Source organism: Theropithecus gelada, chromosome 16 (assembly GCF_003255815.1).
Source record: "Theropithecus gelada isolate Dixy chromosome 16, Tgel_1.0, whole genome shotgun sequence".
In the NCBI taxonomy this organism is placed as follows: domain Eukaryota; kingdom Metazoa; phylum Chordata; class Mammalia; order Primates; family Cercopithecidae; genus Theropithecus; species Theropithecus gelada.
Window position 1 is genome coordinate 17,087,215 of NC_037684.1, and position 26,438 is coordinate 17,113,652.

Consider the following 26,438-nt stretch of genomic DNA (forward strand, 5'->3'; position numbering starts at 1 on the left):
CATCCATCCATCCATCCATCCATCCACTCATCCATCCACATGTCCATCCATCTACATGTACACCTATGCATCCACCCATGCATCCACACACAAGCTATCAGTCCAACTGTTCCCTCATCCATAATATTTATTGAGCACCTACAGTATATCAGGCATTGACTGACTGCCTTTGTTGCCTTAGACTCTGGGGGAATAAGTCAGCTATGGTCTCCATCCTTATGAAGCTTACAATCAATTAAAAGCAAAATGAATGTTTTTCCTTTCTTCTGTCACCCCTTTCTTTCCTCTCATCTGCTCTCCATCCTATTTCCTCCTCCTCTCTCCTTTCCTTCTTCACCTCTGGTTTTGGGAAAGAATTGATTCCATACCAAGGTTGGGGGAAAAGCCAAAGTTGTGGGAGGCCTAGCTTCGCATAGAGAGAGATTTGTTGTGGTGGAGAGTGCAGTGGCCAGTAGCCGGAGTAAGACCTCGTGATGAAAATTAAGTCCTTGTTTGAGCCACTGTGAGAGGCCAGCAGGGGTCCCTAAGATCTAGCACCAGGTCTCTCTATGTATTGCCTCTCTGGGACTGGCCTGACCCATGGGTGGCGCAGGTAAATGCCTTATCTATTCTGTCCCCAGCCCCCTCCTCATCTACTCTTTGATGCCTAAAGGGCCACCAAGTGAAGTGTATTTCTTGAGCTTAAAGCTTTGATCTCTGTGAAAATGAAAATCCCTGTGGGAGGGTCACAGTTTAAACTGGTACTGATTATTCGCACTTGGTTGTGAATGAGTATCACTTTTTGTCCTGCAGTGGAATTAAATCTACAGGTATTTACAAGCCTGCTTGAGATCAGATTGGGTAGGCAATGGTATATTTGGAGAGAGCCCTAGATGGGGAGACAGGTATGTTGGTGATGGTGCCTGCCAGGCCACCTATGAGCTCCTAAGCCTTGTGCAGTCCCTCTGGGCTTCTGGGACTGGATAATCTGCAAGGTGCCTCCTAGGCTGTGAAGTGGATGTGGAGGGAGTCACCGAGGGCCTGCTTCACGGGCATCCTCCTGAGCAGCTACACAGGGCTCTGTGCTTGGCTAATGTTCTCCTGTCACCATTCTGAATAGAATAGTTTTTGAACAAGAGGCCCTACATTTTCATTTGGTATTATGCCAGGAAATGATGTAGCCAGTCTTGGTGGCAGCGGTGGTGGTGGTGACTCAGGAAAGGGGTCTCAAAGGCAAACACCACTCACTTTAGCAGCTTGCCCCCAATGGCTGCTGCTCCCCGTTCTCCGCAGTCCAGCCTGGGACTCACCTCCTTGAGAAAGCCATTCCCAGATAAACTCACCTGCTGGGAACGCTCAATTCCTCCCTGGGAGGTAGGTAGATAACAGGCTTGGCTTGGCGAATCTTTTGCTTGTTTGTGATGCTCAGGGGCAATATTGAGTGATTTCAAGTGCGTGTACCCATTTCCCTGCTAACGGCTCTTGGGGTGCTCCCACTTTCTCTGGATGCCCTGCTGCATGGTGGCAAAAAATTCTTTGAAATCACATAGTCCTGGGTTTGAGTTCAGACTTCACTTCTTACAAGCTGTGTGATGAAGGGAAGATAGCATCCCCTTGGAAGCTCCCACCTCCCTTCCTGGATTACTATGAGGATGGAGAGATGCATATGTATAGCACTCAGCACATAGTAGGCACTAAATAAATAAAACGGTCTTAAACTCTCAGAATCTTGCTTCCTTGCCTATAAAGTGGAGAAATCACTTCTACCTCTAGGCCAAAGGCACAAGGCCATTTAGAATCATTATCAACTAAAAATACCCAGACCCTAGTGCAGCCTCCCCCTGCCCCCACCCCACCCTCTGGCAGGCAGAGAGCTGTGCCCAGTGGGAGTCCTGACAGCAGAGCGCGGCATCTCTAGGGTGATCGTGCCTTGCGAGTTTCTAGAGGCTGTTGAACCCTTTGAGGTTTGAGTTACATTTTCACTTGGCAGAGTCTAGTTCTCTGATTCAAAGAGAAAAGCTGTCAGAGAGAGGGATAGGAAGAGAAGGGGGGTGTGTATAAAAAAAAAAAAAGTCTCCCACAGCTTTTCGGACTTGGAATGGTTCTGTGGAGACCAGGCGGGATGCATGCAAATCAGAAACACATGCATGAGGCTTTCCTCCCAGCACACGCGGGCTCCGGAATGAAGGCGCCAAGCCCTTGACATGCTGGCTCAAGACTGGCCAGGCTTGGGCTGGATTGGGACGTGGAGTTGGAGCCTGCACCTGTGTCCTCTTGTCCTGTCCTGGTGAAAGATGGGAGCAGTGGCTAGTTCTATGCTCGACTCTTGGACTCTGAAAGGTCTTGAGGCCTTGAGACCTCCTGGATCAAGAGGCCAGGGAAAGCTTTTGGGAGTCATATCTGGCAGCACAGGGCAGTGGAAAGAGCATGGGCCTTTAAGTCAGAAAAACTTGAGTTAGCATCCTGGCCATGTCTCTTATTAGCTGTGTGACTTTGGGTAAGTTACTTAAGCTGTCTGTGCCAGAATCTTCTCAGCCAAAACTTGAGGACAATGATCACTGTTCCAACAGGCTTTTGTGAGAATAAAACCGAAGTTTGCATTTTGTTTATTTATTTAATGGAAGATTGATTTGATCCCTTATACCTCTTTTCTTTCCAGAAAAGAGACAAGACAGTTCTTTTTAAAAATGTAGTGTATTGAAGAAACCATGGCAAAAAGAAAAGAAGAGCCGAACAGAAATATGAAGCGAAGGCAGGGTTAGTACACAGGCATGCACAACTTGGAATCTTGCACAATTATTAAGGTTGTTTAGTAAATTTTTTTCTGAGCTTTTAGTTGGCCAGAATAAAGCAGAAGATCTCATTGAGAAGATTCATGTTGTCTATTAAAAAATGGTTTCGGCTGGTTGCGGTGGCTCACGCCTGTAATCCCAGCACTTTGGGAGGCTGAGGTGAGTGGATCATCTGAGGTCAGGAGTTCAAGACCAGCCTGGCCAACATGGTGAAACCCCATCTCTACTAAAAACACAAAAATTAGCTGGGCGTAGGGGTATGCGCCTGTAATCCCAGCTACGCAGGAGGCTGAGACAGGAGAATCACTTGCATCTGGGAGGTGGAGGTTGCAGTGAGCCGAGATCGCGCCACTGCACTCCAGCCTGGGTGACAGAGGGAGACTCTGTCTCAAAAAAAAAAAAATAATAATAATAAAATAAAAAATAAAATAAAACAAAACAAAAGAAATGGTTTCTCTGGAGAGTAACTTTCCTTGACACTGAGGTCGCTCACAGTCATTTCTCCCAGGGGTCCTCTCTTAGGGGTCACAGACTGGGAATAAGTGGAGAGCAGTTCCTTGTTGCACTAGACTGTGCTTCTTATACTGACTCCCAGTGGAAGGCATTGGGAGGAGCGCAATGCATGTGCCTGTCTTGGGTCCTGGTACATAGAGGGTGCTCCCTCTGATGGGCCACTTATGGTATTGGGGTGATTGTCTCCTTGCAGGAGAAGGGCTGGAATCTAATACAGCTTTTATCCCACAGCTTTCCTCTGTGGCTTGATTTCACCTTCTGCCAATCCAACCTGCTCCTCTCTCTTTGCTAGTCTGAAGCTTCTGTCAGGGGTGCCTCTTGGTGGCTCTGAGATGGAGATGAGGCAGACAGATCGGGCTGTTCTCAGGAAGCCCAAATCCTCCTCCTGGAACTCTGCATAGTTGGCTCAGTGACATTTCATCTCTCTGGGTTCTGTCCCAGGGAGAAAACATGTGGGCATTCTCTAATAACTTGAGCATAGCTCCCTCCTGCCTTCCTTTGTTTTTCCTTCCTGGGCAAATGAAAGGCAGTATGAATGAAAGTTTCTATTCTGATGGGAAAACTCACTCTGGCCTTGTAATGAGCTAGAATAATTGATTTGTCGATGAAAACCGAGTCTGTGGAATTGATGCTTAGTGTCAAAACAGTCCAGATCACTTTGGTACCAATTCATTGTCGCTGGAGGGAAGCTGTTAGCCAGGAGCCCAGTGAGAAAGGAGTAGGCTGAGTTGAAACATGAAAAGATTTGATTGTGCTAAAGCTCTCCAGCACAGAATTGCCCTGTTGGGATCTGATTTCAGTGCTCCAGATCGAAGGTCCCGGCTAATATTTTCTTTCTTTCCTTTCTCATGAGGGTAGAAATAACTTGGCAATTGCCCCATTGCAGCTACTGTTTGAACGTGGATATTAATTTAATCTGGAGTTCTGTTACTCTTTAAATATTTAGGGGTTTGGCTGAGGCCTTTGTGCTCTTACAATGCAATAGACAGTAAAAATGGAATTGGAATGTTTCTACTCATTTTAGAAAGGACAGGGATTCTTGGCCCCCTTTCCCGCACACCCTGCCCCACCCCATTTTCATTCCTTCATCTTCTGACTACAGCTCCTGATGAAAATCAAAAGTTATTTCGACATATATGGACAGAGGCCATGGGGTGGAGGAGAAAGAGAGTATACTTTAGAATCAGACGGATCCACAAGGGAATGTTCTAATCCTGGCTCCTTCACCATGAGCTGTGCAAATTTGGGTGAGTGTTTAAGAACTCCGTCCCCTCCTCTATGGACACCTACTCCATGGAACTGATACAAAGATTCAATGAGATGTAATGTATGTTTACAGCAACCACCAGAATACTGTTGTTATTTTATGAAAATGCCATTGACTTAAAACCGTATATCCCCAAAGCATTCCTGCAAAATTCCGAAAGGGTATATTTCCTGTAGGATGAAGCTAGTTACTTCTTGGGTGACCTGGTGTTCTTTTAGTTTCATCAGTTTGTTGAAGGAGTTGGGCTCTGTGCTGTTGTTATCTAGAGAAAGGCACAGAAAAGAGGGGTGCTAGATAGAGCCCTTCTATACTTCAAGTGCCACCATCTAATTCTCTTGTTTCCCCCTTCCAACAACTACGGGGTATATTTTTATTTGAAAGATGAGGAAACAAACTCAAATATCCGGAGTCACTTGTCCCAGTCACACAGCGACTCAGGGATCACAGTGTGATTGCATCCACAGTTCAAGATCTTTGCACTTGACTAAGATGCTGCTCACAGTTTCTGATGGTGATGGGAGATAAGGGGGGGTCTTCCCCGTCTCCACTAGAGACCTGCACCTGGGACTCTCATTGTTTTGTTGTTGGCTTATTTTCCAGATATCTTTCTATGGATCTATCTGTCTGTCTATCTATCTATCTATCTATCTATCTATCTATCTATCTATCTATCTATCTATCTATCTATCTATCTATCTATCATCTGTCTATCCAGATGGGTTCTCGGTCTGTGGCCCAGGCTAGAGCGCAGTGGCCCCATCAAGGCTCACTGCAGCCTCAACCTTCTGGGCTCAAGAGATCCTCCTACTGGCTGGGCCTGGTGGTTCACACCTGTAATTCCAGCACTTTGGGAGGCTGAGGCGGGAGGTTCATCTGAGATCAAGAGTTCGAGACCAGCCTGGCCAACATGGTGAAACCTCGTCTGTACCAAGAAATAAAAAAATTAGCTAGGTGTGGTGGCAGACCCCTATAATCCTGGCTACTCAGGAGGCTGAGGCAAGAGAATCGCTTGGATCTAAGAGGCAGAGGTTGCAGTGAGCCGAGATCATGCCATTGCACTCCAGCCTGGGCAACAGAGCAAAATCTCCATCTCAAAAAAAAAAAAAGAGAACGAGAGATCCTCCTGCTTCAGACTCCTGAGTAGTTGGGACCATAGGGCCATCACATCCAGTTTTTTTTTTTTTTTTTTTTAGAGACAAAGGCTTGCTATGTTGCCCAGGCTTGTGTCGAACTCCTGGCCCCAAGCGATCCTCCAACCTTGGCCTCGCACAGTGCTGGGATTACAGACTTGAGCCACCTTGCTCATCTGCAGGTATTTATTAAGTGTCTATTCTGTGCCACATGTTGTGGGAGGTAAAAAGGAGCAAGGCATAGCCCCTGGCCTCAAGGAACTAACAGTTTATTTAGAGAGATGGAGAGATACATAAGTAATTTTTTAAAAAGAGAAAGGAGGAAGAAAGTTTTGGAAGGGGTGTTGGGTGCTTCTCCTTGTCCCTTATTTGTACAGGCACTGCTGAGCATGTGGACAGGAGTGTGCACACAGTAGGTCTGCAATAAATGTCCTCTAAGTGAATACAGTCTTTCTCCCCCTCATCAGCCCCCAAATGCCAGAAATCCCATATCTGGTTTCCTTAGACGTAAGACCTGGAGTCTTCAGTGCACAATCAGCTTCAGATTGACAACCCAAGAACCTTGCTCCATAATAAAACAAAGCCATAGCTATGTGAACCAGACAAGTGGATTCAGCCCAGGTAATAATAAGAACAACAAGGACTGGTAGCTATTGGGGCTGACTCAGGGCCAAGTTGTGTCTGCACATTCATTTACTCTTCATGACTACTGGTGTGGTGGATACTTGCTATGGATGGAATGTTTATGTCTCCCCAAAAAAATTCATGTAGAAAATGAATCCCCGATGTTATGGAATGAGAAGATGGGGCCTTGGGCAGGTGATTAGGCCATGATATTGGAGCCCTCATGAATGGGATTAGTGCCCTTCTAAAAGAGACCCCAGAGAGTTCCCTTGTCCCTTCTACCATGTGTAGACACAGCAAGAAGATGGTTGTGTAGAAACCAGGAAGTGGGCCCAAATTAGATCCTGGATCTGTAAATGTCTATTGTGTTTAAGCCACCCAGTTGATGGTATTCTCTTATAGCAGCCTGCACAGTCCAATATAGTGTTCTTACTATCCCAAAGCCCAAGCTACAGATGGGGAAACAGACATGATGAGGTTGCCAGGCTACATCTCCAGGTACACAAGGAGAGTGGGGAAGAAGCCCCTCAGGCCAGGCCCAGGGAGAAACTGATGACATGTGGACACCTGGACATGAGGTGCCTGGGTTGGAGGGTGCCCTGAACAGCTTCAGGAAGGGAGGGTTGGAGCAGGCAGCTGTCCAGCATTCCTGAACTGGGTCGAGCACACGCCTTCTCCATCAGCTACACCCATATCCCTTCCCATGTCATCTCCATCTTCCGGCAGACACGGAACAAGGGTCTTGGAGTCTGTGGCTCCTCAGCCAGGCAGGCTTTGAGGAGTCCTCACCGGCTGAACATGCTTTCTTGGGCCCGAGGAGCTGCCTGACAATTTCTGGCAAGTTAATGGCCTCAGAGTGGGTACGGCTATTTATTTTGCTGAGAAGAGATGTCTTCATCTTCACTTTCTCTATTTCTTCTTCTGGCAATTCTTTCACTCACCTACCCCTCTTTTTTTCTCTTGACTCCTCCTCTTCCTTTTCTGTCTCCTTTTTCTTCTCTTCCTCCCTCACACACTTCCTCTTATGCATTCTCTTTTCCTTTTTCCTCCTCATTTCCAAAGAGTTGTCTTTTAAACACACACATATGTAGGTATATGTATAAGATGTAAGATTTTTGAACTAGATATTACATATGTGTGTATATGTATTATATACATATTTAAATATACAAACATATATTACAGATACATATATGTGTGCATATACACATATATGCATATGCATGCAATATACACATAATCAGTGTAATTATACATCCAGACATGTTTTTCTGCTAAGAATATTGAAAATCCAGAAGCGAGTCTGACCAGGGCCCCACTGGGAGTCTCAAGGGTAGGTAGAAGAATGGTGGAGAAAGCAAGGGCTTTTAATGTTAGAGATCACTTGGACTAGAAGTTTCTGATACTAAGTTGCTGTATGATGCTGGGAAAATGATTGTATCTCTGTTTTCTCTTCACATGGAAAACTAAACCTACATAGGACATAAAGTTGGATGATGCTCCAATTAGAAAAGAGTATTAGGAAAAATATGAATGTGTCATCGTTTTAATTATGTGTTGTTTCATTCTCTCCCTCATTTGAAACAACTGCAGAACAATTGTGTGAATGTGGGGAGGGGGCAGGGAGGAAAGAGGAGAGGAAAGGGAGGAAAGACTTCTTTTCACAAAAAAGTAGAGTGGTTTTTACATAATTCTTATTGGATTACTTATCCCCACTGTCTAAAGGAAGATTTCTTAATTCTCTTTTAACTGATGTCCAATACCACATTTTCGTAATTTGTATAATTAAAATGAAACCTGTTTCTCTTTTTGCTATGCTTTATGTTTATGCTTTTCTGTTTGTTTGTTTGCTTTTTGAGACGGAGTTTCGCTCTTTCGCCCAGGCTGGAGTGCAGTGGCGCGATCTTGGCTCACTGCAACCTCTGCCTCCTGGGTTCAAGTGATTATTCTGCTTCAGCCTCCCGAGCAACTGAGATTACCGACATGCACCAGTACGCCCAACTGATTTTTGTATTTTGTAGAGATGGGGTTTCACCATGTTGGCCAGGCTGGTCTTGAACTCCTGACCTCAGGTGATCTGCCCACCTCAGCCTCCCAAAGTGCTGGGATTATAGGCATGAGCCACTGTGCCCAGCCTACACCCAGTATACTTTATCAAACTTTCCTTTCCGGAAATGTGGATCTGCCCCAGTCTTGGGGGATAGAGTATTGATCTTGAATTGTTTTGTGAACTTCACTTGGTTGCTCACCTTTTCTGAGCCTCAGTTTCCCTTTCTGTGAGATGGGGGATGAGATGCCTCCTCAGCACCTAGCAGGCCTGTTGTGAGGAACTGAAGTCCCTGCAGTCAAGGATGCTTCATTGCAGAGGGGTTTCCTGCCAAAATACTCAGGTCAGACCAGCAGAGGCAAGTCAGTGGTCCCTCAGTAAGAACAGTTTCTCTCTGGGAACTGTCTCCTGGACATTTAGTGTGATGTTTTTTCTCTCCCTCAGGAATCTGGCCGAACTCCAGGGCTGCCTATCATGAGCAGCCTTGTTTGCTTGCAATTTGCAGAGTTGCAAGGGGTAAAGGACTGGCTTTGACTATTCAATCTTTCAGGTGAGTGTGGGCAGCTGCCTTAGACCGGAGGTGTGGACTTTTCCTTCCCTTTTAAGAACCGGATATTCCTGTATGTGATTCAGGGGAAGCATGTGTGCATGTGCGTGTGTGTGGTGGTGGCAGTGTGGGGGAGTGTAACACTTTTTCGAGTGACTACTTAGTGTCTACACTGTCTTGCAAGATGTCCTCTTATTTAATACCTCTTATTTAATCCTGCCGCTTCTGGCCGGGCGCAGTGGCTCACACCTGTAATCCCAGCACTTTGGGAGGCCAAGGCAGGCAGATCACATGAGGTCAGGAGTTTGAGACCAGCCTGGCCAACATGGTGAAACATCATCTCTACTAAAAATACAAAAATTACCTGGGTGTGGTGGCGGGCACCTGTAATCCCAGCTACTCAGGAGGCTGAGGCGATTCAAGGAGAATAGCTTGATCCCAAGAGGCAGAGGTTGTAGTGAGCTGAGATCATGCCACTGTACTCCAGCCTGGGCAACAGAGCGACACTCCATCTTAAAAAAAAGAAAATGTTGCTTGGAGGCCTGATTATCCCCACTTTACAGAGGAGGCCCTGGAGGCTCAGAGATGGTATGTAATTGTTCCCAGTTATGTATCTAGGCCTGTAGCCTCAGAAGCCCAGGTGGGAATATAGGAGGGAGGGAGGAATGTTTCCAGGGGACAACAGGGCAAGCGCCTAAGCTCTTTCCTCTCTGTTGGCCCATTTTCTTGAGCAGAATGAATTTGAAGAGGGGATGACAATAGCAGCTGACCCCTGATTGTGCCCAGCAAGTGTCTTGGAGTTTTGGATCCTGCTATAGAGGAAGCCAGCAGTTCAGAATGGGCTCTGCTCTGCCCGAGCTGTGGACGGCCATCCTTCTTAAGAACCAAAGGTTTTGATAGATGAGCCCCTGCTTGTCTTCTTTGAAGTTCACAGGCCTTGAGTCCTTGTCAGCATAATGGCCCAGAAAGCCAGAAAATGCAGGAGGAGGGAGCAAAAAAGGGTGTAGACTTTATTATTATTATTATTATTATTTTTGAGATGGAGTCTCACTCTTGTTGCCCAGGCTGGAGTGCAATGGCGTGATCTCAGCTCACTGCAACCTCTGCCTCCTTGGTTCAAACGATTCTCCTGCCTCAGTCTCCCCAGTAGCTGGGATTACAGGTGCCCACCACCACACCTGGCTATTTTTTGTATTTTTAGTAGAGACAGGTTTTCATCATGTTGGACAGGCTGGTCTAGAACTCCTGACCTCAGGTGATCCGCCCGCCTCGGCCTCCCAAAGTGCTGGAATTCCAGGCATGAGCCACCACACTTGGCTAAGAGTGTAGACTTTAGAGTCCAACAAATCCATGCTCAAGTCTTGTTCTGCCACCTTCCAACTCTATGGCTTCAGACCAACCCTAGCTCATCTTTAAGCCCCAGTTTCCTCCTCTGTAAAATGGAGACGATCATCTCCTTTGCTGTAGGAGTGAACCAAGATGAGGAATGAGGAAGTGCCCTGCATGGAGCCTGGCACATGGTAGGGATCCAGGAGAGGCTGGATTGTTTTCTTCCTGGTAGAGAAGATGTGTGGTCGGGAGACTCCTTGGCAAAGGGCAATCTCACCCTTCCTTGACCCCAGCTGCTCAGACCCAGGAGATGCTGGACTGTTTTATTCTTGGGAGAGAAGATGTGTGGTTGGGAGACACCTTGGCAAAGGACAGTCTCACCCTTCCCTGACCCCAGCTGCTCAGACCCAGGAGATGCTGGACTGTTTTATTCCTGGGAGAGAAGATGTGTGGTCGGGAGACACTTTACCAAAGGACAGTCTCACCCTTCCCTGCCCCCAGCTGCTCAGAGTTAAAAGCAAGAGTCATGCACTTCACAAGCACTGAATATCACATGGGGAGAAAAAAAACAAGTAAGAAAGGGAGAAGGCAAGACAGGCGGATGGGTCTGGATCTGTAGACGGTTGGTCATTGCCAGAGTGATGCTCAGAGCTAGTCGCCCCCAATGGCTGCTCCATAACAGAACACACCCAGAGGCATAGAGGATGTTTCTCATCATTCCAAGCTCTGCACTAGGCCTGAAGGGGGCTGGGATCCGGTTTTGGTGAGAGGAGACGAGGCCCTCGCCCTGCTGGCTGCAGAGGCAGGAAGAGCCCACCAGGGTGGGGCTCCCCATGAGGCTGTCTGGAATTGAGAAACAGAGCCCACTGCGGATTTCAGAGCCAAAGAAACGAAGCTCTCCAAGCTCATAACTGTGGAGAAACACTTCCTCGGTTTGTTTTAAATCAAACTCCCCACGCTGACACTTGGGCTCCATTCAACCATTTAAAAAGTTCCACTAGCAAATAAACACTTAGCCAAATATTTGCACTTATGTGTTTTCAATAGTAAATACCAGCTATATTGCTCATCTCTATATATCATCCCTGGTTGTCTTGAGCTAAGTGGCCTCTTTAAAGACGGGTAGAAACTCCTTCCTAACCTCCCAGTATGGCAACCAAGAGTGGTGGACTCAGACCCGGAGGGAAAAGAAAAAGTGGCCTCCCACCCTAAAGGGCAGACCAACTTAGGATCATTCCATGAGATGTAGCAAAGTCCCCAGAGCCCCCAGGCCCCAGAAATGTATTTCTGCTTCCCCATCCTCTTGTAGATCCTGTTCCTACCTTCCCCAGTGCTCAGTCACCAGCCCTATAATTGCCAGCACACCTCTGAGAGGTGGATCAGGGTTCATAGCTGCTTCCCACCCCATCTTCTGGCCCCCAAGGACTTTAGAGGAAGGTTTAGAAACTGGGAAGGAAGAATGGAGATGAGAGTGAGAGGGCAAAGGGCTTCAGCTTTCACAGGTACAAAGGGTGTTTGGGACCTTAAGTTACACAGAACAAAACTACCTACACATACACACACACACACACACACACACACACACAACCACATATCATGCAACACAGCAACCACAGAATTGGTTAGCATTCCTTGGTTGTAAGCAACAGATACTGATGGGTTAACCTAAATGAAAAAGAGAATCTATTGGAGGAATTAAAGGGAGCTTGTAAGAGGAGAGGTGGAAAACTTAGATTTGGAAAAGACAAGCCGGGCAGGAGCTTCAGAGGTTGTCGGTAGCAAGAACTCCTCAGCAGCCTCATCCAGGTGCTGCCACTGGAGAAAATGTTCTTAGTCCTGGACACTGCTCGTGAATTAAGTTCTAGTAAGGGAATTTTCTGTTGATGTTGATTGGATTCTGTCCTTGATCAGGTTCCCTCCCTGTCGACCATGGAGGTCAGGATGCCTTGATAAAGAGTCCCTCAGGGCTTGGATGCCTTGTTTCTCAATTGATTTTGTATTCTGACACACAAAGGATACCTCACTTATAAGACATGATGGGGTGAAAGGATAAGTTGTTCTTCCTTATCTTAAGGCTACTTCTGGCCATAAGTGACTGCTGAACACTGCCTCCCCAACCAGGACGCAGGGGATCAGTGTCTCACACACCTGTACCTTTTATGGAAATCACTGGGAAATTCAACTGTTTCCAAGAAGGGGAGATAATCGCCAAAATATTATCAAGATGCCACCAAAGATGGCAAATGGAATGGTTCCTGAAGACTCACTCCCCTCCCTAACATGCACTAAAGCCTCCAGCATCATCAGTAAAGCAATGGGAGGTTCTCTTCTGCTTCTACCTCTGCCTCCCACTCCTCCCCATTGCATTCCAGCCACAGTATACTGAATTTTCCCACCTAATTCATTTCTCAGTACAGGGACAGCAAAAAAAAGCATTTTTTTTTTTGAGACAGAGTCTCATTCTGTCACACAGGCTGGAGTGCAGTGGCATGATCTCGGCTCACTGTAGCCTCCGCCTTCCAGGTTCAAGTGATTCTTCTGCCTCTGCCTCCTAAGCAGCTGAGGCTACAGGTGCATGCCACCACGCCCAGCTAATTTTTGTATTTTTAGTAGAGAGGGGGTTTCACCATGTTGGCTAGGCTGTTCTCGAACTCCTGACCTCGTGATCTGCCTGCCTCGGCCTCCCAAAATGCTGGGATTACAGGCGTGAGCCACCGCGCCAGGCCTAACAAATGCATTTATATCTCTGCTCGCACATCACAATCTCTCCTTCAAAAGACTGTGGGCACTTGAGGGCCCAGGCTCCTTGGTCTTTCACTGGCACCTAGACGAGTGCTCTGTACACAAGTCAGTCTTCAAAACAGACCCCAAGCTTAGACAAAACTTATGCTGCAGATACATCAAATGCTTACTTAGCTCCCAACATGCTCTGCTGTTTACAGGTCTACTTGGAGGGCTTTCTTCAGTATTCACGATGTCTCTTGAAAAGAACCTTTGATGTACGTTTATGGAGTGAATGGAGAGAGTGGTAGAGTGGATTCCCCCCAAATAGTAATCAGGCCAAAGCATCAGATCATACAAAGATGTTCATGATGTTCTTTTTTTTTTTTTTTTTTTCTAGAATCTCTTAGGAAGACTTGATCCAGTCGGCTATATTATTGGACTGGAAATACTGTAATGTTGAGGGCTTCTACCAACTGATAACCTATGGGAAATCAAGACAGAACTGCTCTGGGATGACTATGCACATTGAAGGAGGGGTGGGATTTCATTTACAAGACATTTTGATGAAGTCTCAGTAGGGAAGAAAACTAACTTCTGGAGAGAGCTTACCTGTGCTAGATAATTGTGCTTGTGTTATTTCACTGAATTTTTTCAGCAAAGCTTTGAGGTAGACATTGTAGCTCCCTTTGTGCAGATGAAAATACCGAGGAGAGATGTAGACATATGCCTAAATTTATTTTTAAATAACTGATGTGAAGCAGAGCTGGGAGTCAGATTCTGGTGTTCTCCCTCTGACCCAGAGCACTTTCTTTTTTCTTTTTTTTCTTTCTTTTTTTTTTTTTGAGATGGAGTCTCATTGTGTTGCATAGGCTGGGGTGCAGTGGCATAATCTCAGCTCACTGCAACCTCCACCTCAGAGGTTCAAACAATTCTTCTGCCTCAGCCTCCTGAGTAGCTGGTATTACAGGTGCGTGCCACCATGCCCAGCAATTTTTTTTTTTTTTTTTGTATTTTTAGTAGAGACAGGGTTTCACCATGCTGACCAGGCTGGTCTTGAACTCCTGACCTCATAATCCTCCCGCCTCGGCCTCCCAAAGTGCTGGGATCACAGGCGTGAGCCACCGTGTCCGGCCCAGAGCACTTTCTACTCCACTTCTGCACCTCTTTGACTGCTCTGTCATTAATATCACTGATTTTCTTTTGGGCCAGTTTTTAGTTCTGGCTTATACTGAAACTAACGGACATGCCACCTGATGTGGACAGAGGTAGCTTAGAGGATGTGGTCACGTTTTGGGAATCCAGTATGGAGACTGAGATCCAGCATTAACCGTGGCTGAGATCTATCTCGAACACATGCACACATATGTGTTCTCTCTCGAACACATGCACACCTGTACACCCACGTGCATTTAAGTAGAAACAATTGAGGGCTGCTAATCCAATCAAACAGTTGATCTCTTCCAGTCGCTGGAAAGGCAGCAGAGAGGGCATGGGGACAGACACGCCTGGATGAGGAACTCCAGCTCCACCTACTTAACAGCTGTGTGATCTTGGATGTGCCATTTATTCTCTTGCCTCAGTTCGTTCATCTGTGAAGTGGAGCAAACATCACATCCCTGGTGGTTGTGAAGATTAACCATGATCATGTGTATGTGGCACATACTGTTACTTACCTACCTGTTATCCCTTAAGTCACTGGGGTGAAGGTTTGAAAACACTTGTGAAAGAGGGTGGTGTCAGCTGATGTATACATTTCTCTGTTTGTCTTTCATTTTTCTTACTGTTCAAGTGAAATGCCAGAAGGTTGAGCTTCAGTCTAGTGACCAGGAAGGCAAGGGGCACATGCTAGAAATAGAAGACAATGGTGCCTTGGTCCCTATTGGTAGATTGAATGATTTATTAAAAACATATTCACAGTGCCTTTCTGTAGGACCCCAGCTCCTGCCACTTCACGGGAGAGGACAGCACTCCCACGCCATTCAATCAGGCATGGCCGTATGTCTTGCATTAACCAGTGGGATGTGAGCAGAAGTGACTATGCCCTGCTTGAGAAGAAGTTCAGTGCCATCCCATGATTTTACTTTTCCTTTGACATGAGGCCGCAAGTCCCAGAGAGGGGTTGCTCCTTCTGCTTGGACCTCAGAAAGAAGATAATAGGGGTAGAACTGCAGCTGACTTGTGAAGGGCGTTTAATGGGAGCAAAAACTGACCTTTGAGATTTGGGGTTATTCCTTATGGCAGCACAGCTGGGAAAGCTGACTAATTAATAGCATCGCTGATGACGTACTGGGGCTGCCACGCTAGCTCTCACTGCTTTTACCTCCAGACTTCTTGCTACATGAGAAAAAGCAACTGCTACTTGGCTAAGCCACCATTTTTTGTGACTGTGGTCATGCTATCCAGTATCATGAAAGTACCAGGCACACTTGCACTTAATAAATTAATGTTAGCTATTATTACAGTGATAAAAAGATGTGCATTTTAGAAAATACTCAACTTATGCGCGTCTACATTTATGAGATAAATTGATGGTGGGTTTTAAAAATGAAATTCTGCTTTGTTAATAACCTAATGAATTCACATATTTTTATTTAAAAATTGAACATTACAAAACATCATGAAGTCAAAAGTGAAGATTTCTACCTGCCATTCTTTCAGTACTTCTCTCCATTGATAACCTGTGTTTCGGCCCCAAACATTTTTCTGTATAAGGGTCAGATTAGGGTGAGGCAAGTGAGGCACCCTGGTTGCAAAATTTAAGGAGGCCCTCAATTTCTGGCCTGTGCAGGGCAGAGTCAATACTTCTATAAGCTGGAGAGTGAGGGCCTCCTTAAATTTTGCTCCCTGGGTGTGCCTTACTGCCTCACCCTGTCCTGGCCTTACTAAGCATTGCATACATTCACAGGGGTACTTACGTAGTTATTTTTCAAAACTAAAATCACTTTCATTGAACTGTGACTGGCTTTTTTGTTTTTTACACAACAATGAATCAGGACTGTTTGTGTCAATTCCTACAAGTCTATCTCAAAATTTTAATAGTTGTGTAGTATTCTGTACTATGAATGAACCATACTTTAGCCATTTCCCTACTGATGAGCATTTAAATTTTAATCTTGCTCTTGCAGTGAATGCTACAAAAAATGTCACCTAGCTCATATGTGCTTGCCAATATTTCCAGGGCATACATTTCTAGAGGAGGCAATGCTGGGTAAAGGGGTATTTTAAAATTGTGAAAGCTACAACCAAAGCACCTTTCAAAAGTTTCAAACCAATTGATGTTCCTACCAGCACTGCAGAAGGATATAATGGGAGACACTTTACGTTAGAATTATCTGCATGATTTCTTTAAATAGCCAGCTTTCTTGGTACTAACGACTTCCCCAAATTACAGTCATGTGCAGTTTTCCAGCAGTCTGTTATTGCATAAATCCAGACAGGCTGCTGAAGTGTGTGTGCTGCCTTCAGAGCCAGCTCTTTCCCTGCTGTGTAGCTCAGCTGGGAAGTGGTTGCTCTGACTTCTTCTTTAGGCCTGGAGCTGGTCTGTGTTGGAAATGGGGAGCTGGGCAATCTGTAAGGTTACACCCTGGGTCAATGTCTCACAATTGCCCTCCAATCTCTCCAAAGATGGGAGTAGGATCATGAGTCCTATGGGACATCCATAGAAAAAAAACTTTCCAATGCAGAGGAGTTTGTTGAATCTCAATCTCTGTATTTTTGTAGAACATAATTTGATATGGAGTATTGCTAGGCCTTCTGGCAAGGAAGAAGTGCTGGACCTGGTGATCAGTTGAGATAGTTGTGTTCTGTATTATGAATGAACATAGTTTAACCATTAGCCATAGCAACAGAGTGCTGGACCTGGTGACCATTTGAGATAGTTGTGTAGTATTCTGCATTATGAATGAACATAGTTTAGCCATAAGATATAGCAACAGAGTGCTGGACCTGGTGACCATCTGAGGTTCTTGAAATCCTCCATGCTGGCCCTCTCCTACACTTTCCCTACAATCCAGGATGGATGTGGATTCCTGTCCATTCACCTTCAAATCAGGAGCTGGCAAACTCTGGCTTGTGGGTCCAATCTCACCCGCAGCCTCCTTTTGTAATATAAAGTTTTATTGGAACACAGCCATGCTTATTTGTTTGCAAATTGTCTATGACTGCTTTTGCAACAGAGGAGTTGAGGAGTTGCGGCAGGTTGTATGGTCTGCAAAACCTGAAATATTTACTGTGTGGCCTTTTACAGATGAAGTATGCCAACCTTCTGCTCTAAATGTCTTTCAAGTTTGTTCCTTCTTTTTCCCTGTCTTAGTGCATCACATCTTGCCTGGATGACTGCAGTAGCCACTAAGCTGGTCGCAGAGTGAGCTTTCTTAAATGCAAATGTAAGGATGGCAGAGCCTCAGGTGCTTCAGTTTCTCCAAGTGCCTATTCCCTGAGTGGTATGACACTGAAGGCCCTCTGAGTCTGCAGCTATCTTTCCACTCTCATTGGTGTGTGCACCTGGAGCTGTCACTTTTTCAATAATGCATTTCTGACTCCCTCATCAACAAAGGTATTTACTCCTTCCTCTTTGCTGCCAGTAAACCACTGAGAACATGCCTTCCTTTGGTATTTCAATGGCATTTGTAATTATGTGTCTTTCCCTGTCTTCCTCACTGATCTGTGAACTCCAGCACGCAGGAAACTTGTCTTATTCTCTTTCACATCAAACAGGGTCTGGCCCTAATAAGTACTAAAGAAATGTTTGCTGAATGAATAAACACTAATATTTCTTGAGCTCTTCTTGCTTTTTCTCAATACTATCTCTTAGAATCCTCACAACAGCCTTGTGGCATAGACACTGTTCTATCCCCACTTTATAGATTTGGCAGCTGATGGCACAGAGAAGTTAAGTCACTTGCCTAAGGTCACAGAACTTGACAGGATTTGAACCCTGGCCTGGCAGGTAGGCTTTATGGTATATATCAAACTCTAACTCCCATGATAATAATGAGCAAATGAATGAATGAATGAATGAATGCAGTGAGTTTGCATGAACTGAAGATAGGAAAGGGAAATGCTACATGACTTTATCAAACCCATTGGTAGGGTTTATAAAAGAAAAACACAAAGATTCCAGGAGACCTGGCAGAGATGGAAACTATGGAGGATCAACATCCCGCAGAGTTCAGGCAGTTTAAAGCAAGTGGAAAATCAGACCCTCTTGTGAATTGCTGGGAGTGCTCAAAGAAGAAGCCATAGGGCTGGGCACGGTGGCTCATGCCTGTAATCCCAGCACTTTGGGAGGCTGAGGAGGGTGGATTGCCTGAGCTCAGGAGTTCAAGACCAGCCTGGGCTACATGATGAAACGTCATCTCTACTAAAAATACAAAAAATTAGCTGGGTGTGGTGGTGCATGCCTGTAATTCCAGCTACTCAGGAGGCTGAGGTGGGAGAATCGCTGGAACTTGGGAGGCAGAGGTTGCAGTGAGCTGAGATTGCACCACTGCACTCTAGCCTGGGCGACAGAGCAAGACTCTGTCAAAAAAAATAAAAATAAAAATAAAAAACAAAAAAAGCCATAGGGCCACAGTTAAACTAAACAAACAAAGCCTGCCCCTTGGTGCACTGGGTGAAGGGAAAAAGGGCACCAACCTTAACATTTATGGCAAGCCTCCTGTATGCCTAACACCATGCCATTGAGCTGTACATATGCTAGCTCAGTGAATGAAAATTACCTCCCCCACAGCCTGCCACAAAACTTTTCTGATTCAATACATTTTCATTGATTAGGTAGTATGTGCCAAGCCATTGAACTAGACGCTGAAAGAACAAAAATAAACAGAACTCTAGGAGATCCCAGTCTAGCAGGGGAGAGCGTATAATTCTAACAAAGTGGTGAGCGTTATCAGAGAGATACAACCAGGAGCACAGAGGGGACCTAACTCTGCCTGGAGATGTGGGGAAGGTTTCAAGACAGTCATGACTGAGGTGGGTTTTGAAGGATGAATAGAATTTTGCCAGGTAGACAAGGCAGAGATGGGCTCCTGGAGAGAAAGCACAGTTAGTGCCAAAGCACAAAGGCAAGAATGCCAGGATGCACTTGGGGATCTAGAAACAACTCAGTGGGGAGAAACGGAGAGTGGAGGCCCATCAGGAAGAGTCTTGTAAGGCATGCTGTAGAGCTTGGCTTCCTCCTGTGGAGCGACTGGGTTTTTAAAGCAGATGTTTTTTTAAAAAATAAGATGGTATTTGCATGACACTAATGTGGAAGAAACAGAGAAAGGTGCAACCGGAAGTCGGGAAACCAGCTAGGAGGTTGTTGCTGTAGTCCAGTGGGGAAAAATTCGGGCCTGAGCTGAAGTCACGGACAGGGGAGGTGAAAAGCAAGCCAAAGACCAAGAAGTATTGGTCTTGAAATGTTAAAATATACACTAACCATTTGCTTTTTGAAAAGGCTGGTTATTAGAATCCTCCTTTGAGGGGGCTACACACACACAGAAGTGATAGTGTGGCCTTTATCTGGGAAGTGAACAAACACACCCTACAGACAAATGGTAGAATAAAAGTATCCAACAAAAAGAGTAAATATGTATGATAATTACAGTATTGGGCCGGGCACAGTGGTTCACACCTGTAATCCCAGCACTTTGGGAGGCCGAGGTGGGTAGATCACTTGAGGCCAGGAGTTTAAGATCAGCCTGGCCACCATGATGAAACACCACCTCTACTGAAAATACAAAAATTAACTGGGTGTGGCGGCACATGCCTGTAATCCCAGCTACTTGGGAGGCTGAGGCATGAGAATCACTTGAATCTGGGAGGTGGAGGTTGCGGTGAGACAAGATCACGACACTGCACTCCAGCCTGGGTGACAGAGCTAGACTCTGTCTCAAAAAACAAAACAAAACAAATTATAGCACCAGTGTAGTCTGAAATAAATGCATGTAATGTGTAGGATGCAAGTAGGTAGGGATGATAAGAGTTGGATGGTTTTAGCTTGGGGACCTCTTGTGAGGCTGTAGTCAGGATTAGGTGGAAGTTTTGGTTTTTGACTGGAGAGTCCAGTTCCAAGATGGCTTGGTCCTGTGGCTGGCAAATTTATTTTGGTGTTAGGCAGAAAGCTTCAGTGCCTCACCCGAAGAACCTCTCCATAGGGCTACTTGAGTGTTATACCGACAGGCTTCCCCCATGGGGAGTGATGGAGAGAGCAAGGTAGAAGTAGCGATGTCTGTTATGATCTCGCCTTGGAGGTCACAGGCTGTCACTTCCACATTCAGGTCTGTCCTCTTGGCTATTCAGGTCTGTCCTCTTCGCTATGGGAGAAGACTGTACAAGGATATGAACCCAGAAGGGGGGGATCACTGAGAGCCATCTTGGAGGCACAAATGGGCCTTGGTCTAGCTGAGAGTGGGCTAGGTAATGTGGTGTAAAGGAATGCAAGCAAGATTTGGAGACAGAAATTGGTTGACTGACCAATGGTCATCCCGCCTACATGAGCCTCACTCAGCTCCTCATCTGTAAAATGAGGTGGATAATCAATACCCTGATGGCTAGTGAAGGTCATTTGAGACAAGGCTTGTAAAATGCTTTTTGGGAACCATAAAGCATGATAGTATGGCGTACAGTGACTGCATAAATAAAAGGAATCATTATGAAGTCCCATATTTTATCTGGATGGGAGGTTTAACCTTGATGAATCTCAGAGCTTCAAGAAAGACACTTGATCATTTATTTCTGTGGCTGTAGAAATCCAATAAATAACATTTATTGATCTTCTATTTCTACATGCCAGGAATGGCACCATAATAATTTCATTTCATTCCCTCGACGATGCTGAGAAATGGAATCTACAAACCACATTTTATAAGTAAGAAAACCAAGGCTCAGTGAGATTAAATAACTCACTCTGAATGTGGGAGAGCTGGGGACACCAGCCCAGCCTGCTGGATCCCAATGCATGAGTATGAGGCAAATGGGAGATGGGCTTGGTGGGACCTGAAAAAAGTGTCCCGCCCGGCCAAATCTGGGACCTGGGATATCCTCATGGCTGGGGTTTTGCAGGTGTATGGCAAGGGAGGTTGAATGGTGAGTGACAGGCCTCTCCTACCCCTGCACATCCTTGGTCTTGAACTGATGGGAGGTCTTCGTGTGTGCATGTGTGTGTGTACGTGTGTGTATATGTGACCACACCGGCAACTGCTGCCATCCCAACGCTGGAGATTAGGGTGACGAGTCCTACAGTGCCCTCCAGAGTTGGGTGTAGGCCAGGGCTGCACTGGGCCTCAGACTTCTTGGAGGACGGCTCCCAGACCATTCTCGGAAAAGCATTTGCAGCAAGGCCACTCCAGGTGCCAGGCCGGGCCATCAATCCCTCACTCTTCGGAGCAGTGAGTTTATAAAGTAGCAATTAAATAAGAGCTCTGTAAGTGCTTCTGGGAACTGCCCTGAATGCATTTTCCAAACATAAATAACGGGGACCTCCACTCTGAGCAAAGCACATGCAGAGCAGAGAAGCAGCGCCGAAAAGAAGGGAGCCCTGTTGTGCTAACAAGTTGGGCTATGTGCCCCTGGTGTGCACGTGTGCTCCGTGTAGGTGGCAAGTCCATTTGTCTTGCCTGCCTGGGTGGCATGTCAGCCCGTCTGGACAGGTCGTGGTGAGGGGATGGTGACTGTGACTCCTGCTCCCCTGGGAAGGCGAAGCATTGTTATTTCAGAGATAGTGATAATGATGGCGGAAGCAATAATGACAGCTGCTAATCATTGAGCACCCATGGTGAGCCAAGAGCCCGCAGATCCCCTATTACTGGGAGGATTAGAGACTTGTCCAAGGTGGCAAAGCCTATAAGGTGGAAGGAAAGATAAGTGAGAACTCTTCAGCAGTTTACATGTATGAGGCTTTTATTATATGCCACATACTGTTCTAAGAGTTTTATGTGCATGAACTTACTTAGATCTCCCAACAAACCTTTGTAGTAGGTACTCTTCTTATCCTATTTTGAAGGGGAGAAACTGAGGCATGGAGAAGTCATGTCTGTTTCCGAGGGTCACACTAAGCCAGCATTGAGTTGCAGGCAGACTGGCTCCAGAAACCCTACTCCTAACCGCCTTTGTGCTGCATTGGTCCTGAGCCCTGGTACCGGGTGCCATCCCATCTTTTCAGTTCAGGTTTGATTACTGTCAACAGTCTGTCCCTGCCCAGGTATGGGCAGCAATGTCTTGCTCAGAAAACAATATTCCCCTAAGTTCCCCCTGCCTGCTTCAGTGAGTCCTCCTGGTCTCAGGCCTAGCCTTGGCCCAAGTCATTCTCCTGTCCCCAAGAGTTGGCTCTGCCAGCCGTGCAGGGATCCCGAAGGGCCATGCTCACTCTGCTCTCCCACTGCATGCCTTTACCCATGCTGGTCCTTGCCCCTGGATGCTCTTTCCCTGCTTGTCCACCTTGGGATTTGAAGTCATAGATGAATGCTCACTCACTCTTAGAAGTATTTCCCGACCTCACCTCCACTTTAACCCCCACCATCCAGCTGAATACGTCCATCAGAACACATATCAAATTCTTATTATTGTTGATTTTCTAGTCTGTCTCCCATGAAACAGTGTTGCATGTCCTGGGATCTATAGCTCCTCACATGGTGCCTGGCACATAGTAGGGATGCAATAGATATTGATAGGTAGATGGAGCCTTTTTCCAGAAAGAGTGGACACATCAGATCACACCTGATCCTGAGTTCCTGAGAGCTCCAGGCATGACTATGCCTGTCCCCCGCAGAGCAATGTGCAAGGAACAAGACTGAGTAGAATGAGCCCTGACCTTGGCTCTGCCATGAACTTACTGAGTGGCCTTGGTCAGGTCATTCCACTTCTCTGGGCTTCCATTTTCTCATCTGCATAACAGGAACAATTATACCTTTTTGGCAGATCACCTGAGGGTTAAATAGGATACAGAAAACAAAAGCACCCAACACGTCGTTGGAACTTGATAAATATTATTTTTTCCTCCCCCTTCCCCTTACCTGTGAAATGGGCTCTTGGTTTGGGGATAATTGAGTGGCACTGTGAGACACCCTTTGCAACAGATGCCTCTGCAGGTTTACCATTTTCCCTCCGTGTCACTAGGGTGGGGTCTCATTGCTTTCCGCAGAAGACCCTGCCACCACTAAGCTTCTTCCCTGCCTTTCTTGGGGTTCTGAAGCAGCCTCTGGCCACCAACCCTGTCACGCCTCACCTGAAAGCTCTCTTCCCTGCAGTCACTCACCAGAGAATCCCATCGCAAAAACCCCATCAAGATTTAGCCCCTGTTCATTCCAGAGTCAGGAGTCAGTGATTTCCCTGTCTCGGACTCCATCGAAGTTGCCAGTGATTAAGAAACTCATATATTTTCACACTCGTTAAAAGAAACATGATGTTCACTTTTCCAAGAAAAGCCATCCTTGTTTGTAGACCCTGTAATATATTGGGAACGCCTCTTAATTGGCTTCTAGGTCTCAGTGTCAGAAGTCAGACCCAAGTTTGTTTATTGACACAAGAAAAAAAATAAAACGTCGTATAATTAGTTGAGTGACTGACTCTAAATTCAGTAACTCCCATCGGTATGTGGCCTTGTCAGGGTTTAAGATTCCATTTTGGGTTATGAAAGAGGCCGGGTCCTAGGTAGTCCAGACGCGGGCCGCACTGCATCATAGCTATTGTACAAATGGGCTCAGTGTGCTGTTTGTGTTAAGATGGAAAACTTTTACATGTTTGATTTTTATGCAAGTCAATTAACTTGTTTTTTATAACTGTAAGGGCTTGCTTTGCAAATAAGATTACTTACCACTATAAATTATGGGAACATAGGGGCCTATTCAGACAAAATGTTACACACCCCTAACCCGTGCACCAGGCTGCATGCCGGCCTTCTGCAGGGGGGACAGCCGAGTCGAATGGGACAGGGAGGTGAAGGAGGAGGGAGGGGTTATTTTGGTGGATTCTGAGGGGCCTTTCCAAGAAAGATGGAAAGGCGGAGTGGGGAGATCTGGGGGCGGAGATTAGGAGTGAACCGCAATACTCCTCTCTGTGCTCACCCCCACCCCAACTCCTCCAGGTTGCCCAGAGCTGGCCAAGACCTTTCCTTACATGGCAACACTGGAATCTCATTTGAGGATTTTTTTCCCCCCCAAACGTTTGCTTCTTGGTGACAGCACATTCCCCTGAAGTTGGAAAGTTGGGGAAGGCTGTCTGGGCTTTATCCTCACTGTCATTTGTCATCCTTCCTGCATGATGATTCCACGCCCATTCCAGCATTCAGTGGGCAGCCCCCTCCAAAAGCACAGGGAAGGGGCAAGGGTAGGACAGAGTGAGGGAGAGGAAGAGGAGTAGGCATTCCTGGGGGCTGCCACTCAATGGTGAAGAGGGGGCTGGGAGGGTTTCAGGCAGGACTGGGAAAGAGCAGAGCCAGTCTTTGGTCCCTCTGACCTACTCCTTCCCTTCAGATCTTTAGCAGAGGGCACTGCAGTTCTATGCATAGGTGTTCTGGAAAACCAAGTTGGGACTCTTGTTTCTCAAGCCCTTTTGTGAACTTGGATGGATTCCTTCCTGTTCTAGGTCTCAGGTTTTTTCATCTGTGAAATGTGAGCAGAAACCCCAGCCCAACATACCTCCCGTGGGTGGGTTGTGATCCTAATGTGATCCTCAACAAGGTAATTTTGCAATTTTGCATTCCAACCCCATGGACATGTAGCAATGTCCAGTAACTTTGTAGCTGTTACAACCAAGGGGTGGGTACGGGCATCTAGGAGTTAGAGGCCAGGAATTCTGCTAAACATCCTGCAAGATACAGGACAGCCCCTGCTCCCTGCCCTCCAACAAACAATTATCTGGCCCAAAATGTCAAGAGTGTCAAGGTTAAGAAATTCTGTTTCTCCAAAGCATGTGAGGGAAAAGGAGACCTTCTTGAGGCTGATCAGTATTTGGGACAAGATTTAAGGATTTACTGAAGAATCAATACACAATGTCTAGTCACTCAGAAATAAAGGGATAAGTCTTCAACAGTAGCAACAATACAATCCTTCACAAATAAATAGGACATTACTGCCGATTCAGTGCTTTTAGATGCATATTTCACCATCAGAGTTCCACAGTAACTGTGTGGGGGTAGCTAGAGAAATAATAATAATTTGAATAATCCTAATAAGGATTATGATATTATTCCTATTCTGCTGATAAAGGGACTGAGGCTTAAACATATGAAATCGGCCCGCTGACGTGGCTCATGCCTGTAATCTCAGCACTTTGGGAGGCAAGGCGGGCAGATCACCTGAGGTAAGGAGTTCGAGACCAGTCTGGCCAACATGGTGAAACCCCGTCTCTACTAAAAACACAAAAAATAGCCGGGCATGGTGGTGGGCACCTGTAATCCCAGCTACTCGAGAGACTCAGGCAGAAGACTCAGGCAGGAGGTTGCAGTGAGCTGAGATCACACCATCGCACTCAGCCTTGGCAAACAGAGCAAGACTCTGTCTCAAAAAACCAAAAAACATATGAAATCATTAGTCTAAAATCACATAGCAAAATCTTCAAGCACAGGGTCCTTCTTGCATATTTGTTGAAGAAATCAGGACACATATAATCATATTATCATGAAACAACTGATTTGAGACAAAGCCAAATGACATTGTCAGGCATGACTTCACTGCACTTGCAAATGCTTCCCAAAGGGAGGCCTTCCTTCTTAAGATAATTGTGCTATCCTCCACACATCTTGAGTACTTTGTACCCACTCTTATTGGGTCATAGGTTGTGGCTTCTATGTCTGTCACGTCTATTGAACTGGGGGCCCTTTCAGGGTAGGGGCCGTATCTTAATCATGTTGACAGGCCTCTTCAAGCTGCAGTTTCCTCTTCCAGAAAATGAGACAGTGACTGCAACCTTACCAGGTAGACCTCCATTAAATGTCTGTGGAACACTGGGGTGAAATAAGAACCTTGACTTTCCCCAGTGCCCCAAGCTTCTGTGCCCACGCCTGCATTCTTTCCCTTGGCTTGTTTGATATTGTGCCAAGTGGCAGGGAAGGTAAAAGATTTGTAGAGAGCATGAGAAGAGTCATTGAACTCTGAGGACCTTATTTTATTTTTTGAAATCTGGCTTATGGAAAACTGAGAATCGTAGGTGTTAAGGGGAACTGATCTTTGAGAATCCAATTTTCATAAGAAATAGAAACCAGTGGTGAGATTTCAACTGAAAATAACCTTCAGTTCTGGTTCCTCAGGCCATCCAAGGAATCAAATGTCCCCAAAGAGATGAAAATTCAAGCTGCCACTTGGCAGATCTGGAACTCACAGAACTGTTAGCACTCGGCCTCTACATTTGGAAATGGCAAGATTCAAATCCAGCCTGATGTGTTCTCCCTTAGGCTGCTCATGATGTGTGTCTACTGGATGGAGGCCTCAGAAAAACTCATTTGACATTTTGGTTGTAACTTTGTCCAAGTCTGTGTCTGATGTCATTATGCAATCAATTCTATACT